Source organism: Mustela putorius, unplaced genomic scaffold (assembly GCF_011764305.1).
Source record: "Mustela putorius furo isolate JIRA1106 unplaced genomic scaffold, ASM1176430v1.1 tig00000551_pilon_pilon_pilon, whole genome shotgun sequence".
Taxonomy (NCBI): domain Eukaryota; kingdom Metazoa; phylum Chordata; class Mammalia; order Carnivora; family Mustelidae; genus Mustela; species Mustela putorius.
The window spans coordinates 10,576,858-10,602,791 of NW_025421412.1; the positions used below are offsets into that span (position 1 = coordinate 10,576,858).

General features: G+C 46.5%; 1 protein-coding gene across 13 annotated transcripts in view; it reads left to right on the plus strand.

The window, feature by feature from the left end:
- The first annotated feature begins 1,398 nt into the window (after positions 1-1,398).
- Positions 1,399-25,934, plus strand: part of GGACT (gamma-glutamylamine cyclotransferase) — a 53,041-nt gene continuing 28,505 nt past the window's right edge. For 4 of the 13 annotated variants that reach the window (XM_004746077.3, XM_004746078.3, XM_004746080.3 and 1 more), the window contains exons 1-2: positions 1,399-1,493; positions 5,240-5,409. The gene's annotated coding sequence lies outside the window, so the exon portion shown is untranslated. Of the gene's footprint in view, positions 1,494-1,711; positions 1,851-5,239; positions 5,410-8,400; positions 8,457-9,078; positions 15,178-19,026; positions 19,955-25,934 lie in introns of those variants that run through there. The other 9 variants (XR_006607125.1, XR_001178460.2, XR_006607126.1 and 6 more) reach the window with 9 other exon arrangements.

Genomic DNA, 25,934 nt, shown 5'->3' on the forward strand with positions numbered 1-25,934 from the left:
CATACACAAGAAAATCCTGGGACTCTAGATCTGACTGCAGTCTACCTGAACCAAAGTCTGCATTTTAAACCAAAATCTTCAGTTGATTCACATGTACATTTCAGTTTGAGAAGCACTAGAGCAAATCTTCACTAAATCATATTTCCCAAACTTGAATGTGCATCATAAACCCTGGTTAACATGCTAGGCCACACTCCTAGCATTGGTGGTTCAGGAGATCTGGGTGTCCCTGAAACTTTGCATTTCTAAATTCCTAGATGCTTTCATACTGCTGGACTGGGGTCCAGCATTTTTGCACATTTTGCATTTTACACATTTTTGCGTTTTGCGCATTTTGTAAACTACTACTTTAAACTATTTGTCTATGAGTTATTTTTGAGAGTTAGCCGAAGACTTCATCCCATAGAGCCAAATCTATGTTCTAATCAGATTCTTTAGCCTTACCTGGTAATAAATGTAACTGAACGCTCCCCTTGTCACTGACTTTTATTTTCCTTTACCAGCAGAATTATTTATTCATGTATTTGGCTCATTTTCTTTTGCCAACATAACTTGTCCTCCCTCAAAAAAGAAAAGAAGGGAATCATTTTTCATTTAAAAAAAAATTAAGATGTTTACTGCTACTCTTTAAATAAATTGTGAAAAACATATGCTAGATGGTTTTTTAATAGTTCAATTTAATTATGAACTTCTCAAGACAAGAAAGAACTCTCTGAAATAAGTTATGGCTTATGGATCTGATATTTCAGATTTCTTTTGGATTTGTACATCCATTCAAAACACAACCACGGCTACATTATCCGAAATGTTTAGATAAAAATCAAATCGTAATGAGATTTCAACTAGTCCACATATATGAAAAAGTGGAAGGTGCAGAAAAAGATTAAGGGGGATTATTGCTATTCCAGTAACTACTTAGATATTTGTGTCTTTGGGGAGCGGTGACAGGAGCAGACCTCTAACCCTGTGCCCTTCTTGTCACCTGGGTCCCAAAAGGAGCATTGCTTAAACGCAGGATGAACAAAGTCTCTAGAGAAAAATTCTCCTTCAGCTTTAGGTCTTCACTCTTCTAATTTCTGGGGTCCAAGATTAGTCCGTGTAGCCGGGAACCAACGGGAAGTCATTTCTTTCATTGTCCCCGACAACCGCTGTTTTGTTTTAAACGGGAGAATCGGAAGACAGGTGTTGGCATGGACTATGTGATTACCTGTGTCCAGCAGGATACGGGCGCTCAGTGTGCGATGTGTGTACCTGTCAGGTGTGGGCTCCGTGTGTGTGGCTGTGATGTGCCCCCAGGTGCGTCTGGGTCCGGTTCAGAGCCAAGGCTGCCGCGCGGCCCCAGGCGCGGGAGCGTCCGCGGCGGGTGAGTGCTCGCGCCCGCCTCCAGGGGGCGCCGGCGGGGGCGGCCTCCCGGGGCGGCTGCGCCCGTCTCGCCGCCGACTTCCGCTCGCTGCCCGGCCTGCTGTCCCCGACGGCGCCGCGCTCCGCGGCAGGTGAGGCGCGGCGCGCGGGCCGGACCGGAGCCCCTGTCCCCGCTCTCTCCGCGCGGGGGCTCTGGGGACGCCGGGAACTCGGGGCGTCCGTCCCTGCGCGGCGGCCGCCGGAGCCGGGAGGGGGGAGAAGAGGCCGGGGACCGACCGAACTTGGCCGCGGAGGCGCCGCGGACGGCCTGCGGGACCGGCCGGAAGGGAGGGGGACACCCGGCCGCGAAACGCGTCCCCAGAGTCGCTGCACGCGGCGGGACGCGGGCGCCACCGCCAGCGAGGGCGTGGGCGAGGAAAGCTGGTTCCTGTCCGCCGGTGTGGACGCTGCCGGTTCCTACCCAGGAGGGCGAGACGGGGATTCGGAAGGTGGTTTTGAAAGGCTCGCTCGGGTGAACGAGGGCAGTAGCGCTTCTCTGAAATGGTCTTAATTTCGGAGATTCCTGTCTGGGAGGAAACCCAAAGCGGCCCCAGAAATCCACAAACTTCTGGCATTTCCTTGGAGCCGTTAGTGACCCTCTGAGGCATAGGGAGAAGTTTCTCTTGCTGCCTTGATTACCAAGTGCGGCTGTCGCCCTTCACCCTGTCGCCCAAGGATGACTCGGTGATGGTACTCGAAACCCTGTCAGTGCAGTTTTTTAAACATCCCTTCTTGACTTGCTTTAATAAAGTTAGTAAAGCTTGCTTTATTAACGTAGAACTGGTTAAAAAAAAAAAAATGCATGAGACTTGTAGTCACTTTTTAGAAAGCAGATCATTCATTTTGCCAGATGTGCTAGGGAGAAATCATGGTTAAACACGGAAGGTCAGGGATGTCTGGGTGGCTCAGTGGGTTAAGCATCAGACTCATGACTTCCGCGGAGGTCGTGATCTCAGGGTTGTGAGATCGAGCCCCAAACGTGGAGCCTGCCTCAGATTCTCCCTCTTCCTCTCCCTCTGCCCCTCCCCGCTCTCTAATAAAAAAGCAAAACAGAAAAATAAAGGACACGTCTAAATCTGTTGGATTGACCTATATAAAGTGTAGGTCTCACACTGTCCTTATGTACTTTTTCCTATAAGGGAGGACTATTCTCCCTGGGCTCATTCAGTGTATTGAAATGCTAATATGGAGAGCTCCTGCGGTTCGCCCTCATTTTCCCAAAATGCCTTGTTTTCCTGGAACGACTCCCAGGAGAAGCCAGAAGTTCTGAATAAGCAGAGAGTCCTGGTAGAGAGCATTTGTATTTCAAAAGCTGAGTTGGTAAAGGTAAATTAATTTCTAATTGGTGGATTTTTGTCAGATATTTTGGACTAGTTGACCTTGCCAACGAGGGTCTTAACCGTCAGCATCAGACTCCTGAGGGTGGTTATTCATGCTGGCCTTAGATACTGGGCAGCAGGAAGTAGAAGAGAACAGGGACAGAAGCTGTTACTGTTTTTAAAATTATCTGTTCTTCCTTCCTTTCTTTTTTTTTAATCTAGTGAGATCTCGTGAAAGTCCCAGCCTGTGTCAGCTCTTCCAAGTGGAGTGACTGGAAGGCTTTGTACTGAGTTAGCCAGGCACTTTACCAGGGGGTAGGGGCCCCTGAGGACTGGTACGGAGGTGAATGCCACAGTGTTTGTTTGCAGAGGGACAGGTCCCAAGGAGAGGCGATAAGGGACACATTCAAGCGATCTTAGCATTCTTCTCTAGAACATTCTCTATTCAAGGGCAAACCGTAGCAATTAGAGATTTTATTAAAGAGAGCACCAGGTAAACATGACCAGCCTCTTGTTTAACAGAGATTCATTCTTTAACCAAAGGTCTCTCTCTTGTCAGTGAAACTGCTCAGGGAAGGACAGCTTTGTTTAGCTTGGACCTGCCCTTGGACCTGAGAACTGTATGGGCAGAGCTTCCTGTGGGTAAGGTGTTACCCTCCTGCGGTGAAATTACAGGAAAGACCCAGTTCCTTGGAGTCTCAGGGTTTGTATGGGCTCATGGTGTAACAGACACAGTAAAGAGCTAACACGTTAAGAACAAAAGAAATTTCAAAGAAACGATGGTCTGTTGGGCTGCAGAGAGGTGAATGGTCATTGGAGGACCTGGCTACCGTCCCATTTGTTCTGGACTTTGAGCAGAGAGTAGAATTTTAATGAGCTGAGAGGTGGAATGGGGCATTCCTGGTTGGCAGACACCGTGAACCGAGATAAGGAGCTTAAAATGTAACCATGTTCAGAGATAGCCATGTTCAGAGCAAGGGGTGTGCTGAGTCCGGACTCTGTGTAAGAGGGGGTGAGAGGGGAGGCCTGCCTGGGGAGAAAGGCTGTCTGGCTGTAAACACTACTTTTTTTTTTTTTTTTTTTTTAATGAAGGGAAGGGGCAGAGGAAGAGGGAGAGAGAGAATCTTAAATCAGCTCCATGCCCACCGTGGAGCTGGACACAGGGCTCGATCTCACAACCCTGAGATCATGACCTGAGCCAAAATCAAGAGTCAGACACTTAACCGATTGAGCCACCTAGGCATCCTTATAAACTCTACTTTTCGATCAAGGTTTGGGTTTTCTTTTTCTTTTTTATTAAAACAAACACAAAAGCAGAGAGACTAGTACAATGAACTTCCCCGTTGTATTTGTTAAAACGATTTCTTTGGCCATATCTGCTTCATCTTTTTTGTTGTTGAAGCAGTGTGAATTCCAACATGTCTTGTTGCCCTTAGAGAGCATAGTACGTGCTTCCAACAAAAGGTCTTTTTCTCATATAGCCTTACTACCATCATCATCTCCTGACTGTATTGGCAATAATTCCGTAATATTTTCTAAGACCCAGTCCACAAAGTTCTTTGATGGCCTCAAAAATGCACTTACTTTTACTGTTGGAATCCATACAAGGTCCACACACGGTGTTTTGTTGAGTAGCTGTTGCCTCTTTTAATCTAGGACATGGGTTCGGCAGACTTTGTGACAAGCACTAGACACTAACTCCTGCAGGCATTGGAGGCTGTGTGGTCTCAGCTGCAACTACTCAACTGTGCTTTCCTGCAAAAAGTAGCTGGAGATGATATGGACGTGAATGAGGGTGGCCGTGTCCCAATAAAATTTTGTTTTCAAGGCTTTTGGGTTTGAACTCCATTGGCAGCTGGACTTAACCAGGGCCAGAGTTTGCTGACCCTGGTCTGTTGAGGTCCCAGTGAGTTTCTTTAGTGCTGGTGATTTACTGGTGGCCCTTGGCTGCCTATAGATGCCTCACATTCCGGATTTATTTGGCTTTTTGTATAGTATGGTTTAGCTTGTTCCTCTATCCCCTGTAGTTCCTATAAGCTAGAAGTTAGATCTAAATGTTTAGGTTAATTAGGTTCAGTTTCTCCATTTTGGGCAGGTGTACTAAAGAAGTGATTTGAATTGTTTTTTAATATAGATTTGTGACTTTAAAAATCTCTGAAGCCCTCATCTAAGAGGCTCAATATTCCTAAAATAAGTTTTGCCTAATGGCAAAATACACTTTTTTTCTTTCCCATCTTATTTTCCTTACTTGAAAGAGAAGCTATGGTTGCTATTTCTCAAGGATGTAGAGAACTTTGAACCCCTCTGCTAGGTCAGTGGTAACTCTCCTCTATTCATGCTACCCTGTGGCCTCTTGGCTGGGACCACTTTTTCCTACTGAATGGAAATACCTTCCATCCTGGGCCCAGGCTCAGGGTTTCAGATGCCATCCAGCAGGGGCTGAGTGATTTCTGTTTTGAAGCCCCTTGTCTCTGAAACACTCAACTTTCTTCACTTGTCCTCCTCTTTATCCTCTGCAGCAGGACTGAGAGCTGGATACCTGGTCCATGGCCTATGGGTCATGCCGTGAGGATGGAGTTCTTATCCTGCTGTCACGTTAGGATTCTGAAGTCAAAAGCTTTGTAAACTCTCACACTTACTGTGGTGCTGGATTCCAGGGTGACATAGTTTTGAAGAGACAAGTTTACAGGTAAGAATTGTTTTTTCCTCTGTTCTAGAGTATGTCTTACTCCTCAATCCCAGAGCACCAGAGTAAGTATCTTGACGAAGAGTGTCACTTGGAAGTTCTTATCTTTCTGCTGCTTAAGTTTAGTAGGTGAAACTGTCTGTCTGTTCATCCCAGTATGCATTTTTCCGGATAACATGATATTGGTCTTTTTCATATTGATTTGTAGGAATTCTTTCTAAGATTTTGTTTATTTATTTGTCAGAGAGAGACACAGCGAGAGAGGGAACACAAGCAGGGGGAGTGGGAGAGGGAGAAGCAGGCTTCCCGCTGATGTGGGGCTTGATCCTAGGACCTTGGGATCATGACTTGAGCTAAAAGCAGACGCTTAATGATTGAGCCACCCAGGCGTCCCTGGAAGAATTTTTTATCCATTGGAGATGCTAATCCTTTGTCATAGGTGTTAGGCCTGTTTCCCGCATTTTTTAAACTTTGTTTACAATATTTATGCTCTGCAGAAAAATTAATTTTATGTATGGAAAAAAGTAACCAGTTTTCCCTTTACAATTCCCTCAATTTATGTTTTGCTTAGAAAGACTTGTCTGGGGGTGCCTGGGTGGCTCAGTTGGTTAAGCGACTGCCTGTGGCTCAGGTCATGATCCCGGAGTCCCGGGATTGAGTCCGCATCGAGCTCCCAACTCCACAGGGAGTCTGCTTCTCCCTCTGACCTTATCCCCTCTCATGCTCTCTCTTACTGTCTCTCTCTCAAATAAACAAATAAAATCTTTAAAAACAAAACAGAATGAAATTTGTTCATTTCATTTCAAGACTGTTTGCTTTTTTTTTTAAAGTCTTAGCAACACAGGTAAATGAACATGTCATGAGAAGTAGGAACACATGATTCTATAAAAGAAGAATATTGAGGGGCACCTGGGTGGCTCAGTTGGTTACGCATCTAGCTCAGGTCATGGTCTCAGGGTTGTGAGATCGAGCCCCACATCGGGGCTTATTGACTCTGTTGGAGTCTGCTTGAGCTTTTCTCTCCTCCTCCTTGTGCCTCTCCCCACACTTGTATGCTCTCTCTCTCAATTCAAAATAAATAACTCTTTAAAAAATATATTGAAGGGACTCTTTCTACTAGATAATATAATATTAAATCGATTAAATGTTGGTGGTGTTTGGCCAATAAGTGTTGAAGTTGGGATTTGGGTATTTGGGGAATCATTATATCATCGCTTCTGTATAGATTTGACTTTTCATAATAAAAAGTTTTTCTTTAAAAAAAAAAAAAGGAAAAGTAGGGGGAGAAACCACCTTTGTTCCATTTGTTGATATTGAGCAACTATTAAGCTTCTCTGTGTTGGACACTGGCGGTGAGGGGTTAATAAATCCACAGGATCTTGTAACTTAGATTTCTCGTGCAGGAGACGGGTATTAACACTCTGGTTAGGGGCAGCAACTCCCGTGTCAGACCACCTGGCTTCCAGTCCTGGCCTTGCCGGTCACTAGCTTCTCATTTTAAAAATAATGGGATGATCATTATGTCTACCTGGTAGGGTTTCGGGGAGGAGTGAATGAGAAAACCCCTGAAAAATCCTTCTTGTGGTACTTAGTGTTCAGTCAGTGCTCAATAAGCAATAAGCTCTGAAGGAGAGAGTGTCCGGGTGAAGCAGGCAGCGAGCCGGAGAGGCGTGGGTGCCGAGCGTGAGTGTGCGGTGGGGGTCAGGACCTGTCTTGGGCTGGGTAGGTAGGTTTGGGAGAACTGTTTGGAGGAAAACACCTTTGAGCAGAGATGTGAGATGTGGAAGATGTCTTTTAATTCCAGTGGGAGTGTGCTTGCTTGGTGTAGTGAGGGGAGGGGGCACAGGTGAAGGCCTAGCCCCGAGGAGCGGCGTTGCCTCGTGCGGCAGAGCGAGGTGGCACCAGCTTCGTGGCTTGCAGTGCGGCCGCGGGTGCTCACTCGTCTTCCGGTTCTCTGGGGCAGGAGTCAACATGGGTCCCTGTGGGCTGAAGTCAGGGCATCCGTGAGGCTGTGGCCCCTCCTGGAGGCTCTGGGGGAGACTCTGTTTCCTCCCCTTTTCCCACTTCCAGAGGCGGCCCGCTTTCCTTGGTTCACGGCCCCCCCTTCCACCTTGAGAGGTGGCTTGTTGTCCCTTCGCCCTTCCACGTGGTCCCAGCTCTGTCTCTGCCCCCAGCCAGGAAGGGCTGCTCCACTTTTGAGGACTGGCGCGGTGAGAATGGGCCCATTTGGATAATCCGGGATAATTTCTGCATTTAAGGCCTTTACCGTTAATCCCATCTCTTACGGCGTGCGAGGGACCATGTTCACAGGTTCAGGTTCGGGGGGGTCCCTGGGAGGCCCGGGTTCAGTCAGCTCGCCTCATGCCACTGCAGGAGCGGGGCAGCGTCGCAGACATCGGGACCAGCAGATGGTCATTACCGGGCGCTACCAACCCTCGGGGCGAGGCGCCTGTGCTCTCCCCTGCTGACCCGGTGACTCCAGACACTCGGGGCCTCTCCTTTGGCACTGGGGAGAGAGGCTTCTGGGTGACCCGAGACAGATGAGCTCCGCTGAACGGCCATCAGGACCTCCCTCCTGTGCCCTGTCTTCCCCACGGGTTGCTCCTGCCTCTACGCCTGGATGGTGCTTTTCCTGCTCACGGCTCTTCAACCACTTACTTTTCTCTGCTGTGTTTGCCCATGTAATTGTCTTCGCACACTGGCCTAAAACCCTGCCAGACTACTTTAAACAAAAGTCCTGCTAAACCATCTAGCATTTTCTTATATATGAACTCAGTTGAGAGGAGAACCACACCTTCCTCATTTTGATTCCCCGGTGTACCGTCCTCTTAATAAGCCACCAGTAAGAAAAATATTTCCGGTTGGTTGAGAGTGTTATTGGAACTCTGATGTTTTGAGTTATGTCAGGATAAATGAGAAGAAGAGTGAATTAGAACTTCTCCTATTAATGCTGTCGTCTTCTGCGTGCGTTCGTACCCCTGCGTCTGTCTTCAGTGAGAGTTCATCACCTCTTCCTGCTGTTGTCGCCTGTACTTAGAAGGATGCAGCTGGTGAGTTAATGAAAATTATTAATATTTCTTCATCTCAGGGTAGTTTTACTAATTTATGAGCATTGAGATTTGAAAAGCATTCTTTGAGCCATTATTTGTACCATTACGAAGCCCTTATTTGTAGGAAGCAGCACAACTGCCTAGACTCCTTCTCTCTCGACTTGGCTTTCTGTAAAGTTAAATACAGATTGTAAAAGCCTACAAGGGGAAATCACAGTTGATTTGAACAGCACACGTTTGAGCTTCGTAAGTCCGCTCGTGCAGCTTTTTTTTTTTAAATAAATACAGTATTGTAAATGTATTTTTTCTTCCTCATGAGTTTTTAAATAACTCTTTTCTCTAGCTTACTTATTATAAGAATACAGTATGTAATACATATAGCATGCAAAATATGCATTAGTCGACACGCATGTTACCACTAAGGCACTAAGCTCTTAGTAGTTAAGTTTTGGGGAGTCAGAAGTTATACTCAGATTTTTCAAATGCAGTTGGGCAGATGGTGCCCAACTCCAGCGTTGTTCAAGGGTGACTGTGGTGTATATTATAAATGAATAAAGAACAGTTAGATGGCATTTTGGGGAGTTTTGTGAAGACTAAGTCACTGTTGTCTTTTTTCTCTCAGCATTTCATTATGAACATTTCCAGCCATACTCAAAAGGAGAGGCCAGTAAACCTTAACCCTTCATGAGCCAACACAATGTCAGAAATCCATGCAGCATCCTGGTTTTGCCACTCTTGTTCCGTTGGCCCTTCTCCCTTTGTTTTTTCTTGAGTTTTTGTTTTTTGCTTACTTCTGGGGGATTTTGAAGCAAATACTAGAAATCATGTCATTTTATCACTAAATATGTTAGTATGAATTTTTTTAAAGTTTCATTTTTTACATAACTATAATCCTCCCTAACAATGAATGAAAAATCCTTAATATATATTCTATATATATATAATTATATATTCAAATATTATATATATATTCAATATTTCTTAATGTATTTCTTAATATATATTCAAATATTTCTGTTCACCTAAAAAGGTCTGTGCAGTTGGTTTATTCAAACCAGAGTCAAAACAAAATCCATTCATTGTATCTGGTTTTCACATCTCCTAAGTCTCTTTTAATAATAAATATTGATGTATGTCAGACATTAGCTTAATTCAGAGTTCTCTTATTCTTACTTTTACCTCTTACTTTTACCTCTTATTTTACCTCTTACTTTTACCTCTGTTTTAGGGTAGGTACATACTCTCATACTTTCATTATTACTAGAATTTATATAAAGTAAAATTTGCCTTTTTTATTGTATAATTCTGTAGGTTTTAAAATGGATTGATGTAACCTTCATCACAGTTCTTTCACAGAACAGTTCCACCACCAAAAAAAGCCAGAAAACAAAACCAAAAAATACCAAGCCCTCCCTCATTCTGTCCCACTGTAAGTCAAACCCCTTCCCCTTCCCCTGACTGCTGACAACCCTTGATCTGGTCTCCATCTTTTTTGTCTTTTTTTTAATATTTATTAGTTTATTTGGGAGAGAGGGCAAGAGGGGGAGCCCACGATGTTGGGAGGGTTGCTGGAGTTAGAGGGAGAGAGAGAATCCCAAGCAGATTCCACACTGAGTATGGATTCCAGTGCGAGGCTTGATCCCAGGACCCTGAGAACATGACCTAAGCTGCAGCCAGTCGTCGGATGCCTAACGGACTGAGCCATCGAGGTGCCCAGATCTGTCTCCATCTTGAAAAGTTTTTCCTTTTCACATGTCACATCATGAATGTCATCTAAGTTGACATTAAACAGTGTGCAACCCTTGAGACTGGCTTCCTTCACTCAGACAACAGCTGTGAGATTCTTCCGTGCATATATTCCTTTTCATTGCTGAGGAGCGTGTTGAGTCTTAGGGGCATTTCCCAGGTTACGGATCCACGCACTGTTAAAGAACATCGGATTCTTTACAGTTTGAGGGTAATAGGAATGGAGCTGCTGCAAATATTGCTACATAGGCCTTTATGTGATGGAAGTTTTTCATATTTTTAGAGCAGATCCCCAGGAGCAAAATGGCTAGGTCATATGGTACGTGTAGGCTTAACTTTTTGAGAAACTTGGGAACATTTCCAGAGTGGCCATACCCTACCATCTTGCATCTCAGCCACCAACGTATGAGAGAGTTCCAGTTGCTCCATATTTTCTTTAGCACTCGCTATTGTCAGGCGTTTTCATTTCAGCCCACTAATAGATGTTTTACTCAGTTTTTTGAGTACTATAAAAAGTTATTTTTAATAACTCTTGAATGAGCTATTGAATTAAATTTACTTTATATGCCTATTATAAAAATAATTATTTCTGGTTTTCTGGTGATATTCCATAATTAAATATGGTAGATGTTCTATATGAAAAATATTGAATTAAAACCATAATGTTATTTAGAGAGGAAACTTTAAGTCCCACCAGACTTAAACCCTATTTGGCAAAGGGTTACAGAATGCTATCAGAACACATTTTGCAGTGGCCCATTCATTACATGTATCTTGGGCATGCCTCATTTCTGTTTTATCATTAGAAAGCCATAGTGCCGTAACTGCTTTTGCCATCAGTTTTCTGTTAGGGTACATTGATCAGGGAGGGGGCCACCTGGGTGGCTCAGCCAGTGAAGCATCATGGGACTCTTGATTTCCTCTGGGGTCCTGAGATAGAGCCCAGCCCTGTCCTCTATGCTGGGTGTGGAGCCTGCTTGAGATTCTTTCTCTCCCTCCACCTCTCCTCTCCCCTCACTTCTAAAAACAACAACGATGACGACAACTGTATTAAAAAAAAGAAAAAGATCTGTGAATAGTAAATTACATGAGAGAAACTGGATGTAAGCAGAGAGTAATTTCTCTGAATGCCTTTTAACTACAATGAACATGGCACTGTTGTGGTTTAAGAATGGACTCTTCCCATGTGTCTGATGCAGTAGCGAAAGCTTGCGTTTGAATAGCTTGTTCTTTATTAAAGCATTTTGAGCTCAAGGAAGAAAACCATTTGAAATTTGTTTGTGAAATAAAGATTGTGGCCCTCTCTTTGGATGATTCGGGGACCACAATCACTGGTCACTATTGCCTCACAGTGTGGAATTGCCTCCAGGATCAGTTCCCGAAATGTCGCTGCTAATGTTGTTGTCCCTCCCTTCTCAGATGAGATCACACTGTAGAGTCTCAGGGTGCACAGGGTCGTGGTTGAGGGAACAGCCCTGTCGTGTCTGCCCCATTAGCTGCTATGGTTTGAGCTTCTAGTTGGTAGTTTTTAAAAAGAGTGGAAATTATTGTCATCTAGAATCTCTGTGTTCTACTTCTGAAAAGTTTCTGAAGGGTTAGGCCTATTGACAGACGTGCCTTTGTAACACAGCGGCGTCAGAAAGAAAAACTGAGCCTGACAAAGGAAGATGGAGGGCAAGTTGCTGATGGGCCTGACGTTGTTGTGGTACGAAGCCTAAGAGGCCAAGTGTTAGGAAAATTCGGTTCAAAAATGTAAAGAAATGGGATGGGTTTCCATGGCTACGTCATTTTTTGTTTAAAACTAGCAGTAATTGACCCTTATGTCAATTAGGATTGGAATAAATTAAAACTAGAGGAGGAATAGGAAGGTTGTTACCTCCATTGGACCTAAGTCTTTGTTTTGTTTTAAAAACTTATTATAGATGTTCTTTAAACTTTATTCCTGTTGATATTAATAAAGTCCTATAAGTGCGCATATATATTGGGGGTGGGCGAAGGGGCGGTAGACATGTACTGGGTGGGGCCTTAGGTTGGGGTTTTAGAATACCAGCCTAAGACACCTGCTGCCCCCTGGTGGCGGCATATTAAACAGTGCGGTTCCGGGGCACGGCATTCTGAAGACTGGAGTCCTAGATGTCCCAGAGGATTGTTGGGGCGATCAGGAGAGGTTTTCTCTTTCCGACTTTGTTCATAATTACTATCTGTGTGATCTCAGGCGAATCATCTAGTTTGATTACAGCCTAGACTTCACTTCTTCCCTTTAAAATGCAATTTTGAAAGTTTTTTCCAGCTTTCACATCTTAAAATTCTGAGGGTAATACATATTATATCCCAAAAGATGTCAAGTTCCCCTTTTCCCCTTAGCACCTAAATCCTGACAAATCCCAGATAGTCACTTAAAGCAGACTCTAGAGTAACTCCTGAGGCTTGCTGTCGGTTCATCTCCGGACAGTAGCACAGTCCAGAATTAGCCAGTGCCATGATCCCGTGTTATGATGAAAGCTTACAAGTCATATCATTTAAAAAGTTATTTTTTATTGTGGTACAAAAATAGCAAAACTTACCATTTTTATGTTTACAGTTCAGTAAAGTATATTCACAGTGTTGTACACCACACCTCCCAAACTTTCATCCTGCAAAACTGAAGCTGTGCCTGTGAGACAACAGCTCCCCTCTCCTCCCCTAGCTCCTAGCAGCCACGGTCTCCTTCCCACCTCTGTGAATTGGATGATTCTAGGGACCTCACGTAAATGGAATCATCCGGTATTTTTCCCTTTGTGACTGGCTCATTTCATTTCGTGTAATGTCCCTAAGGCTTATCCATTTTGTAGCAAGTGATAGCATTTCTTTTTAAAGGCTGAGTACTGTATACAGAGACCACATTGTATTTACCCATTCATCTAAGGCTGGGCACTTGGGTGTCTCCCACTTCCTTCTGTTGTGGATAACGCTGCACTGAACAAGGATGTTGGTCTACAGGGTTGATGAACGCAGAGAAGGTTTGTACGATTATTTTCCATGCACACAGCGTTAACGTTCATTATAAAGAACATCATTCGACCATGCTAGAAAATATGGCTTTGTATGAGGATGTGTAAGTTAAAAAGGGACATTTATTGGACATACAAACCCTATGCCAGGCACTTGTTATCTGTGGTAAATTCTGTTGTTTGGTCCTTAGAGGAATTCTGTGATTTGCCCTTCTATCGGAAGGGTACTAATACTTATGAAAATCACTGTGTGGCAGAATTTTTATATGTTATTTCATGTAATCCTCATATGTTAACCCTTGAGGTAGGCATTATTATCCCCATTTTTTAGGTGATGTACCTGAGGTTCACAGAGATGAAACACTTGAACATGTCGCATAGCTGAAGGGTAGCAGGGTTTTACCTGACCATGAAGTGAACCACATTTATCGCAGAAGTATATGTGTTCCTCATGTACCGTGCTTTCTCCTGCTTCCACAAATAACACTATACATCAGTGATCTGAAGGGTGTCGGGACAATATCAAGAAATTACACTGCTATAATAACTTACAAATAGAAAAACTTCGGTAGTGCCTTTCCATTAAATAGCGGTCCTTGGGTCTTCCTTGCAGGGAAACAGCATTCATTTCAGATGAATTCGTCTGCAGTGTATCAAGGCTTCCCTCCTGGGTGATTTTACAAGCTAAGTCTCCCTAGGACTTCCAAAAGAGGGGTTCTCGTGTGCCAGTGCCCCCATTTCTGAGGTTATCTCGCACTGTATTATTTTTCCCGTTTCCTTTCTCCCTTTCCTTTGGCTTGGCAGAGAGCTAGGACTATTTTCACGGCTCTCTGCCCACATCTCTCTTGAACTCTGTGCTGGTTGGGGTTGGAGTTTTGATTCGCTCCTTGCATATTGTTCTTACACAGGAAAAGGGCTATGAGGTGTTGTCAGAGGTGGAAGTTTTCTTGGAGCATCAGCAAGCTCTTGGAAAGACCTACTGGAACATTTTCTCACATGTGGAATTTTTAGATTACTAGAGATGTCGTGATACAGCATCCAAGCAACGAATTAAGCTTCTCTAAGAGTTCCTGTGCCCTTAGAATGGGTGAGAATTTAAAATCCTAGAGATAGGTGAGAGTCGAGAATGCTTCCGAGGATTCATTCAGGGTCTTCAGTAGTTCCTGAATACAGGGTGTTGGCCAGTAAGCAAAGAACGTGAGAGTGGCAGAAATTGTGGTCACTAGCAAATATCCAGTCTCTCCTTCCTGAGTTACCGATCTGCAGTTTTATTCAGAGTGATGGTGTGCCTCGAGTCATGGTAAAGGACAGGAAGCAGAAATCTGTGGGACTTCTGGGCAGTTTTGCGAAGGCAGGAACCTGAGTCCCCTGGAAATCGGTGCTTTTCCTCACCTGCCCTTCCTGCTTCCTCCCCCTTTGCATGGAGACATTATGGCCAACGGACGCCAGCCGGCTTTTCTCGGAAGAGGCTCTTGAGAATGGAAGCCACATGCTACCAGCGACACAGAGGAGCCTGGTGGCCTGGTGTGCGCACACGACCTCCAGTTCCTTCTCCGCTCCTGTGAGTGCGCCTGCCCGATGCGGCTTTGCAGCCCCTCCCGGAAAGAGGCGAATCCCCCTCCAGCCCGTGAACCTGGCGGGAGTGGGTTGAGAAGGCTGTCCTTCAGTGGGCCTTGTTGAGGTGGGGTGTCAGAGCTGGAATGGCAGGAGAGGAGGGTTTACCTGGGGGGGAGATGCTTGTCCCTGAACTTGGAAATTAGTTACATGTGGAAAGATGGATCACATGATGAACTGTGCTAAAGATAATGGGAGTCAGGCTTACTGCTGTTGAAGGGAGTTGTCAGTACAGAAATTTCAAGAGCAAGGATGAACCCTGTGGTGTGAATTGGGTCGGGTGTGTGGGTGTGAACTCATGGTTTTCAGTACACATTCATGTCAATCTGTGTGTGTTTATATGTCTGTGTATATAAATGTGTCTGTTTCTATCGATGGGTATACACGTGTCTGTTGCACTGAGGGAACCTGCTTGGGCAGCTGATACGACACCAGCAGGAAGCACACCTCCCACCCAGATCTTGGCTTCTAAAGACCATTTTCCAGCACAGGCGGGAGCAGAGCTCCTTGGAGAAATGGCCGGTAACTCCTGGGAGCCGTGAAGGACGTGTAGGAGTTAGCCGGGCAGCACGCTGAGGAAGGAAGCAGCCGCTGAGGGGCAGGGGTGGCCTTAGAGTGAAGAAGGGACGGATGACACCTGCCGCGGAGCAGTGGGACGTGTTTGGCCTGCGTGTGCTGAAGAGAAAAACGGGGCTGGGTGGTGATTGGCCCGTGTGAGCCACACGCAGGGACTTCGACTTGACTCTCTTGACCTTGTTGTCTGTCCCCACCTACCAGAGCCCCCCCATCTCAGCGACTGGACAACATGCGTCGTTCCCCGGTTTCTGCTGGTGGGGGTCTGGGAGCCACCGGGCTGCGGGGCTGCGGCTCAGGGTCTCCAGGAAGCGGCAGTAAGGGCCTTGGCCGGGGCTGTGCGCGTCTCCAGGCTGACGGGGAGGCTCTCCCTCACGAGCTAGCGGCAGGCCTGGGTCCTTTCCAGCCGTTGGCAGAGACCTCCATTGCTCTCCGCAGGGCTGTCTCCTTGGAGAGTCCACGGCATGGCCGCTGGCCTCCCTGCCGGCAAGGGGCTGGGGGAGAGAATGCACCAGAGAACCCCCCAGGCGGAAGCCACAGTTCCCATAACTCAGCGTGGAAGGAACAGCCCATGGCTCCCGTGGCTTCCTCTGCGTTGTGTTTACTGGAAGCAAGTCACCCACCTGAGCCTTTGCCCAGGGGGCAGGAGTCACACAAGGACATGATCCCGGAGGCACAGGATGGATGGGCCCGTCTGAGAGGGTGCCCCGGGAGCCCAGGCCGGGATCGGGAGGGCACAGTTCTGCGCACAGCTGCGGGGAGGGTGGGTGCGGGCCAGCCTGGGGGGTGAGGTCATTTAGGAGCGGGGCCGTCCAAGGTAACTCCGTGGGAAGGAAGGGAGGGACCTTGTTACCAATACCCGGGAGCAGTGGGGGTGGGAGGAGGAGGGCCGGGCCCCCGGGGGTGTAGGTGCCTCGCAGATCCGGGCGCTGCCGCCGCAGAGGCACTGCTTTCCCAGGACTTACCGACCACGTTGGCTCACGGACGACAGTGGCTCAAAACCAGCGTCTGCGGAGTTTTGCAGGAAAACGGGCTGCTGGGCTGTTACCTTGTTTGGAAAATACATGCTCAGGCTGTGCCAGTCCCTTCCCTTGGATGTCTCGCAGGTACCCGGCCGTGACCGCTCGTAGTGACGCGGCCGTGGAAGGTTGCTGGGTTCGCGGGCGGCCGGACCGCACCGGGCCGCTCGGCTCCAGCCAGGCCCTCGAGGGGTGGGCGCTGGGCTCTCCAGTCAGCGCCTGCGAAGGACCCTCCTCCCTCCTGACGTCTCCCCTTTGTTCGCCGGCTGACCTGACCTGGACACCGGTGACTTTACGGAATCATGTTTTCACGGAGATGCTGGGTTTTTAATTTCAGGCCTGTCATCAGCCAGCCAGGCTAAACAAGGTCACCTGTGACTCTGGGGAGGTGGACATTCCGGCCCCCAGGCCTGGGGAGGGGAGGCCACAGGCCATCCCTTGTGGAACACTGTAGAGAGAACAAGCATTTCAGGTTTGCTTCACTCCAGTCTTTCCCTTGCATCATTACGGTCGAAGTTAAAAACAAGCATGAAGACTGCCCTTTAACCCTGGGTGATTTCTGGGAATTTAGCTGTCTGGGGGAGTGGCTAAAACGTGCTGCTGGAAGGTGTGAACCGGGTCTCGGGCTTCCCTCCCAGAAGGAGGCCTGGCAGCCACCACCCCAAGGCTCACCCAGCTCAGAGCCTGTAGAGCCCTGTACTGTGTTATGCTGGTGACACCAGGTGTTGGAAGTAAAAAATGTAATTTATTCCACGTTTTTAACATGGTTATACTTGTTGCCCAATATTTGTACTTAAGGCTGACCTTGAATCATAAGCGATTATAAACATGATGCTCCTAGAACGTTTATATCCTGTGATCTTGTTTAGGGAACACTCGTACAGAAAATGATGGGGCACTGGAAAGGCCTGATGCATCCTAAGCACGGAAGGGACCACCTTCCAGTTTCCTAGGATCGTTTTTACATTATCTTTATTTCTATGTATTTTATTTTCCTTTTTGTGTCAGTTGGACAATTGAAGTGCTTTTGAAGATACAGGTTATCACACATGTTAAACGTTTAATATTTGGAAAATTTGCTTTTCTGGTTAATTGAACTTTAAATATAGATGAAGGTTAAACAAAAATCTTTTCTAGAAAATCTCATGAAGTGAATTAGTTTGCCTTCCCTCTTTTTAAAGTATACAGAGCATAATGAAGCCTCTTTCACTGCAAAATTAGTAATTCTAAAGTAGCGTCAGCGTGAAACTAAAGGACCTTGCTCACAATAGGAAAGATATGGAAACAACCTAAGTGTCTGTCAACAGATGAATGAAGTGTGTGTATGTATAATGTTCCATTATATATGGAGTTATACGTATATAACATAATGGAATTTTATATGATATTATTCATGTTAGGTGTACTATATTCATATATATGTATATGTATATATGCGCATGTATATATGTATATATAATGTATAATATTACATGTGTATATAAAATATATATTTTATTCAACCATAAAAAAGAAGGAAATCCTGCCATTTACAGCAATATGGATGGATCTGGGGCACGTTATGCTAAGTAGAGTTGGCCAGACACAGGAAAATAAACACTATATAATGCCACTTATATGTGGAATCCAAAAAGGTTGAGTTCCTAGAAGCAGAGAATAGAAGGGTGATTGCCGGGGCCGGGGGGGCAGGGAAAAGGGAGCTGCTGAGCGCAGGGCACAGAACCAGCTGAGAGGAACACGCTCCGGGGGACGCGGCGTCTCTGGGAGGTGAGGGCCGCGGTGTAGCTTGATGGTGGAGATGTCACGGCACGTACGGGTGTGCGATCATCACGGGCGCACCTAAAATATGCACAACTTTGATTTGTCAAGTATATACTTCAGTCAAGCTGGGGGGGGGAAACCCTGAAAGATCCTTCCCCAAAAGAGAGGCTCACTGAGAAATAAGTGGTTTCCCAGAAGATGAATCACTAGAGAGCTTTTTAAAATGTTGTATTTTATTATAAATACGGGTTTCTGTTCCCAACATCAGGCTTACTAATTAAACTCTCTGGAGAAGGAGCGCAGAAACAGATGTGCCGAGACTTCGCCTGTGTCTCAGGAGCTCCGCAGAGTCCGCCCCATCTCCCCTCCTCGGGCAGGCCTCCCCGAGGCTCCTGGCACCCCACCTTCCTACCTGCGGGCAAGGGTGTCCCCATTTCCGGCTGGAATGTCGCCCCTGCCACCCTCCTGTTTGCTCTCCAGGATGACCTGTGCCCTCGCTCCAGGGTCAGCTTCCGTCCAGATCACACACGAGCAGAATTCATCTCTCCCCACACATATTCTTTTTTTTTTTTAAAGTTTATTTATTTATTTGACAGACAGAGATCCCAAGTAGGCAGAGAGGCAGGCAGAGAGAGAGGAATGGAAGCAGGCTCCCTGCTGAGCAGAGAGTCTGATGTGGGACTCGATCCCAGGACCCTGAGATCATGACCTGAGCCGAAGGTGGAGGCTTAACCCATTGGCCACCCAGGCGCCCCAACACATTATATCCTAATAGTATATTGTACGGGTGTCTTTTTAAAGATTTTTTAAAATATACAGTTTTTATTGGAGTGAAATTCACATACCATAAAATTCACTCTTTTGAAGTGACGAATTCAGTGACATTCAGCATGTTCATCGTGACGGATGACCCCTCCATCTAGTTCCAGAACATTTCCGTCATCCTGAAAGAAAACTCCACGTGTGCCTGGCAGTCGCTTCCCAGCCCTCGCTCCCCTCAGCCCCGGCAGCCACACGTCTGTGGATTCACCGTCCTGGTATCTCCCATCACGGGACCAAACGCCGTGTGACCTGAGGTCTCCTTCCTTCCCGTGATGCGCTCTGGGCTCACCCACGCTGTGTGGCAGACCTCGCTGTGCTCGGACTGGGTCCCAGCACTTGTGTAACCGAGTTCCACGGGCTGGGGCTCGAGCAGCGAGGGTGTGGAGGCGGGAACCCGGGGCAGGGGGGGTTCTCCTGGGGGCTCCCTCCTGGCTGGTGCACGGCCGCCCTCCTAGTGCCCTCACGTGGCCGCTCCTCTGCTCCCTCGTCCCTGGCGTCTGTGGGTCCACTTTTCCTCTTCCTATCAGGTATGGCTCACCCTGAAGACCTCGTGGTAACCTAGTGACCTCTTTAAAGACCCCGTCTCCAAATACAGCCACTTTCCGAGGTGCTGAGGGTCTGGGGTTTTAACCTATGAAACTGGCAAGGGCGGCACAACTCAGCCCATAACAATCAGTGTCTCTGTTTTACAACTTTGTTTTCACGCCATCGTCCACTGTGGAGCTCTCCGAGCACTGCCGCACCTTCCTGCTAGACTTCGAGCTTGAGGGCTTGGCTCGCATCTGTTCTCACGGCTTCCGCAAGCTCCGGGTGGATGCCGAGCATGGCGTCCAGACCCAGGATGGGCAGCCGAGTGACCACTTTGTGTCCTTCTCCTGCCCTAAGTACGCAAACTGTGTGTCTCCAGTGAACTAAGGGTCCTTGAATCTCGATGTCAGAGAAGGCAGTTCGAAACTAAGTATCTGCTTGGAAACTGTTCTGTTGTCATTTCTTTCTTTCCGATCAAAACAGAGAAAACAGTTGGCTAATTGAGAATTCCCAGAACCAGGCAAACGTCTGTGCTATGGGGAACAAGTTAAAATGTGTCACCTGTCCTTTGGGAATTTAGTAAGAGAGAAGAGAACCAGAATGTAGGGGCAGAATACGGCCCGTGTGCTAAGATACAAACAGAAGGCTTGGGGACAGAGGCAGGATCTGAGCTGAGATTTCAGGGACGGGTTGGATTTGGGCAGGAAGGTGTACATGTGGTGGTCCAGGTAGTAAAAAAAGATCAGGATTCGGGGGGGGGAAGCGGGGGAGGGTTCAGGGAGCAGCAGCAGGACAAGCTGGCGGGGTTTGGGCTGCAGTGACAGGGCAGGAGTGCAAACAGCTGCACAGGACACTGGGGTGTCCCAAGTGCTGCCTGGAGCCCCTGAGTCCAGCTCAGGAAGCTCAGTATGGCTTAGGGTGAAGATGGGGGTCGGGGCCCCTGGAAGGGGGAGTTCTGATGGGGCCCGTAGCTGTTTGGAGCGGGGTAAGCGCTTGAGCTCCAGAGTCAGCCCGACTCTGCTGCTTCCGGGGCGTGACTTCGGGCAGGTGAGCACTGCCTCGCCGGCCCCTCTGTCCCCACTCCCTCACGGGCAAATTGGAATGAAGGAGACACCCCGCAGGTTTCCATAGGAATTAAATCAGCTAAGCTATGTCAAGTGCTTGGAAGTACACCTGGTTCTGCGTGTGGTAGACGTGCGGGCTGTGATTAGTCACACCGGGTCTGGAGAGGCAGGTGAGCCTGCGAGGAAATACTGCTTTTCTTGCAAAACTAAAGTGTATGTATGAGATGGAAATCAGGATGTCAGCCTCCCCCAAACTTAACTGAGTAGACTGCTAGAGCATTTGTCAAGTGTCTGCAACCGGAGGACCACGCGGGGCGGGCAGGGCTGGTCATTTAATGGAAAAATAAAATGTCACGGTGTTTCCATGTGCATCCGGTAATTCGAGCATTATGGCAGAGCCGGTGAGGTAGGCAAGATGGGCATTTCCTCTCTGTGAGGCTAAGTGAGGTCCCCCAAGTGCCCCGAATCAAGTCCTTTTGAATCTGAGTATGTCACACAGCTTGGGACAAGACCCCAGGCTACTGCCTCTGTTTCCAGTACCTTCTCGGAGCAGGGAGACTCTGGAGAGTGATCTTTTGAGCAGAAGTAGTATTTTTCATTTGTCTATTTCCTAGAAACTAACTCTGCTATGGTTTGAATGTTTGCCTGCCCCCCAAATTCATATGCGGAGATCCTAACCTCCTTTGGGAGGTGATTGGGTCGTGAGCGTGGAGCCCCCGGGATGAGATTGGCGCCGTTCCAAAGAGACCCCGGAGAACTCCCTCGGCCCTCTTGCCTGTGAGGCCACAATGAGAAGATGCCATCCTTGAGCCAGAATGTGGGCCTCCCCCCGGCACTGAATCTGCCAGTGCCTCGATCTTGGACTTCTTAGGCTCTAGAACTTCAAGAAATAAGTGTGTGTTGTTTGTAAATTACCCTGTTATAACAGCCCAGACTGAGTCTCATCGTTGGATACCTCCATGCACGAGGCTCCATGCCGGTCATTTTACCGGTGTTATCTTGGGGGGGCCGGGGGTGTAGGGGTGAGGGGGATGCCCACCCTACCTCCGTGAAGTGCTACTGTGCGATTGGACAGAGAAGGAAACTGAGGCTCAGAGGTCCGATCATTTCCAGTGTCACTGCCCAGGCTTGTCGGATCCTGAAGCCGTTCCCACAGCCAGCGGTGCTGCCCATCTTGGGGGCCCGGGCAAATGTGAAAATCACCCCCCCAGTAAGCAGCACGGCTGAGTTCCAAGAAAGGAAGTGTTTACTGCAGATTTGTTTTTATTCTGAAGATAGCAAAAGGAGATCACTTGGAGAATGTTTGGCCTTTGAGAATAACATTTCAAAATAGGCGTTTTGTCTTAGGAGAGCCCTCACTGGCAAGACAGGCCCTAAAATGGGTGAGAAGTGGGAGTAACGGAGCAAAAGGTAGGTCTTACCTCTCAGTAACAATCAGGAATGAGCAACTCTCTGGGACAGTGTGTGACTAATACAAAGTTTTGCTGATATGAGAAAATGAGAACCGAAAGGAAATATAAAACAGAGTTCAGGGACGTTTAGATAGTTAATGGTGAGCTCAAAGAGGTTTAGGTCATTCATGGGGAGTTAATAAGAAATGTAACTTGAAATACTGAAACAGAGTTTAAAATGTTCCAGGAATATTAATGTATAATGAGACAAGTGAGTGCAGCCGAGAGCTTACCAGTGGGTGCAGAGTCAGGGAGGAGGGAGGTGTTCCTTAGGACTGGGCAGATGAGAGTGTGTGACTGTGGCGGATGGGGGGGGCCATGTGTTTCATCAAATGACCCCCATAGTCATAGCCCTGGAGGAGATGGGCTGAGGAGGGCTGCAGTCTGGGCTGTGAGACACATTCTGGATAGCAAAGAGTTTCCCCACATCTACATCAGTCTTGTTAGCTCACATGTCCTAGTGCTTTAGGAAACAAATGCACTGTATTGTAGGACACCGTGTCCCAGGAAAACACACACACAAACACACACACACACAACTTAGACAAGAGTCTAGGAAAACAAAGATTATGTGAAGAAATGAAAATGTCTATAGTAAAAAACCCCAGGCAAGTCAAAGGCATTGAACAAGGTCAAGTGATTATGGCAGAGATGTGGGTCCTTAACTGGGGTGGGAGGGGCATTGTCATTAGGTGAAACAGTGGAAAATGGCGTTTGTCACACAGGTGTTGTGTGTCTGAGGCCTCACCCGGTGCTCCATCTGAAGAGCCTGGCTGAGGGGGTTTTTCTTTTCTTTCTTTCTTTCTTTTTTTTTTTTTTTTAAAGATTGTATTTATTTATTTGACAGAGAGATCACAAGTAGGCAGAGAGAGGGGGGGAAGCAGGCTCTCCGCTGGGCAGAGAGCCCGATGGTGGGGGGCTGGATCCCAGGACCCTGAGATCATGACCTGAGCCGAAGGCAGAGGCTTAACCCACTGAGCCACCCAGGTGCCCCCGGAAGGGGCTTTTCACCCAGCCAGGAAATGAGTACTCCTGATGGAGGCCCTGGAACTTGCCCCGGGGGCAATCCTGCCTTGTTTCTGGATGTAGACTTGAGTTAAGGTGCCCTGGGTAAAAGCTAAGAAAAAAATATGAAGAGACTTCCCAGCCATCTTTACTGAAATTGGAACAGAGAGGAATGGACAAGTCAGTTCGGTAAAGATAAGGCCTAACATTTATGGAGTCTTAACCTGTTACAGAAAAGCAAGTACAGGGACACCTGGGTGGCTTAGTCCAGGTCAGCATCCAACTCTTCGTTTTGGCTCAGGTTGTGATCTTGGGGTCGTGGGATGGAGCCCCGCGTCAGGCTCTGTACTCCGTGCAGAGGCTGCCTAAGACTCTCCCTCCCCCTTCCTCTGCCCTTAACCTGTGTGCCTGCTCGCGCGCGTGCTCACTCGCTCTCTCTCTCTCTCTCAAATAAATAAATAAATCTTTAAAAAAGAAGAAGAAGAAGAAAGGCAAGTACGGGGCACCTGGCGGGCTCAATCAGGAGAGCATGCGGATTTGATCTCAGGGCTGTGAGTTTGAGCCCCACGTGGGGTGTAGAGATTACATAAACATAAAAAAAAAATCTTAAAGAAAAGAAAGCATAAGCAGGTGGATAAACGACTTTGTACAAATATTGATGCTTGGCAAGTCTTTAAAAAAAAATAAACCGGCTTTATTGATTTGTAGGAGATGAAATTCACCTATTTAATATTTGAAGTTCAATAATTTTTTTAAAGTTCATTGAATTTTTCAGATGCTCACCACCATAACCAGACACAGAACAATTTCATCAATTTGTAAGGCTTCCTCATGCCCCTTTGCAGTCCATTTTCTCTAACCTACTCCCAGCCCGAGCAGCCACTCCTGTTTTCTGTCCCTATGATTTGTTTTTTCCAAAATGTCAGTAGACATTCATCCGATAGCGCGAGGTCTTTTGCGTCTGGTCTCTTTCACTCAGCCTGTGCAATTGACATCTATCCATATTATTATACTTATATTCCTCAATTTTTTTATGCATTCTCAAGCTCATGGACACTTGGGATGTTTCCAGCTATCGCCTGCTATGAACAGAACTGCCCTAGACATTCATGGACAGGTCTTCATGTACGTGTGTGAGATTATTTATTTTGGGGCATATTCCCAAGGGTGAGATTGCTGGGTTGTATGGTAAATACATGTTTAATTTTTAAAGATTGTTTCCCACAGTTGCCGTACTCTTTCCTGAAAGCAACATATAAAGGTTTCAGTTGCCTACATCTTTGTTCATACTTTGTATTAGGAGTCTTGTCAATTTTACCCGCTCTGGGATGGTACCTCCGTGTAGTTTTTATTTGCCTTTCCCTAATGACAAATGACAGTAGACGTCTTTTCATAGGCTTGTGATATTCACATATCATTAGTAAAGTGTTTTTAATTAATCCATTTTTAATTGGATTGTTTTCTTCTTAAGTTTTAAGAGCTCTTTGCAGGGGTCCCTGGGTGGCTCCGTTGGTTAAGCGTCTGACTTCCGCTCAGGTCATGATCCTGGAGTCCTCATGTTGGGCTCCCTGCTCAGTGGGGAGCCTGCTTCTCCCTCTGCCCTCCTCCCTGTGCTCGAGCTGTCTACTCTGGATGTGAGTAATTTATCAGATATATACAGGCATACGCTTTTACTGCCCGTCAGTTAATTGCACTTTGCAGATACTGCATTTTTTTGCTACAAATCAGAGGTCTGTGGTACCCTGTGCCAAGCAAGTCTGTTGGCACCATTTTTCCAGTAGTACATGTTCCCTTTAGGTCTCTGTCTCACATTCTGGTAATTTTTGCAATATTTCCAGCTTTCCCATTAATATTAAAGAGCTGAACCTTGAACAATGCAGGGGTTATGTCTGCCAAACCCCCTGCACAGTCTGATGCAGCCCAAAATCTGCATTTGACTTTGACTCCTCTCAAATTTAACTACTGATAGCTTACTGTTGACCAGAAGGCTTCTGATAGCATTAACAGGTGATTAACACGTGTTTTGTATGCGATAAGTATGACATGCTGTATTCTTGCAACAAAGTAAGCTATAGAGGAGAAAATGTTATTAAGAAAATCATAAGGAAGAGAAAAAGCATTTACAGGACTGTATTTATCCAAAAGAATTTACATATAAATGGACCCGTGCAATTCAAACCTCTGTTGTTCAAGGGTGAACTGTATTTGTTATCTGTGATGAGTGATTAAAGCTCAGATAGCTAGCATTTTTTAGTAATGAAGTATTTTTAAATTAACATGTGTACAGTTTTTTTTATTCATAATGCTATTGCACACTTAATAGACTACAGTATAAACCTAACTTTTACATGCACTGGGAAACCAAAAATTTCATCTGACTGGCTTTGTCACGGTGTTTGCTTCATCACGGTGCTCTGGAGTTGAACCCACCATATCTCCAAGGTCTACCGGTGCGTGTTCTGGAGATATTTTCCCCAGTCAGAGTTTGCTTTTCCATTTAATCTTCAGAGCCTTTTGAGAGCAGAAGTTTTTGATTTTGATGAAGTCCGACTTATCCATGTTCTTTGTTTATTATCTGTATGTTTTGTGGCCTACTTAAAGCTTTTCTTCTAGAATTTTAGTCCTTTGAGTTAATTTAAGTATATGGAATGAGTTAAAAGTTTTACTTCATTTTTGTGTGAGTGTGTGCATACAGGTGTCCTATTACCCAACTGTTTGTTTTAAGACTGTTCATTCTTGAATGACCTTAGTACATTTATCAAGCTCGCTATTCTGTTCCACTAATATTTATTAAGCAGTTATTTTTATTGAGAAGTAAATATTACATATTATGTAATGATTCAGTGGTTTTTAGCCATATCAAAGTGCATGATTCAGTGGTTTTTAGCATAGTCACAAGGTTGCG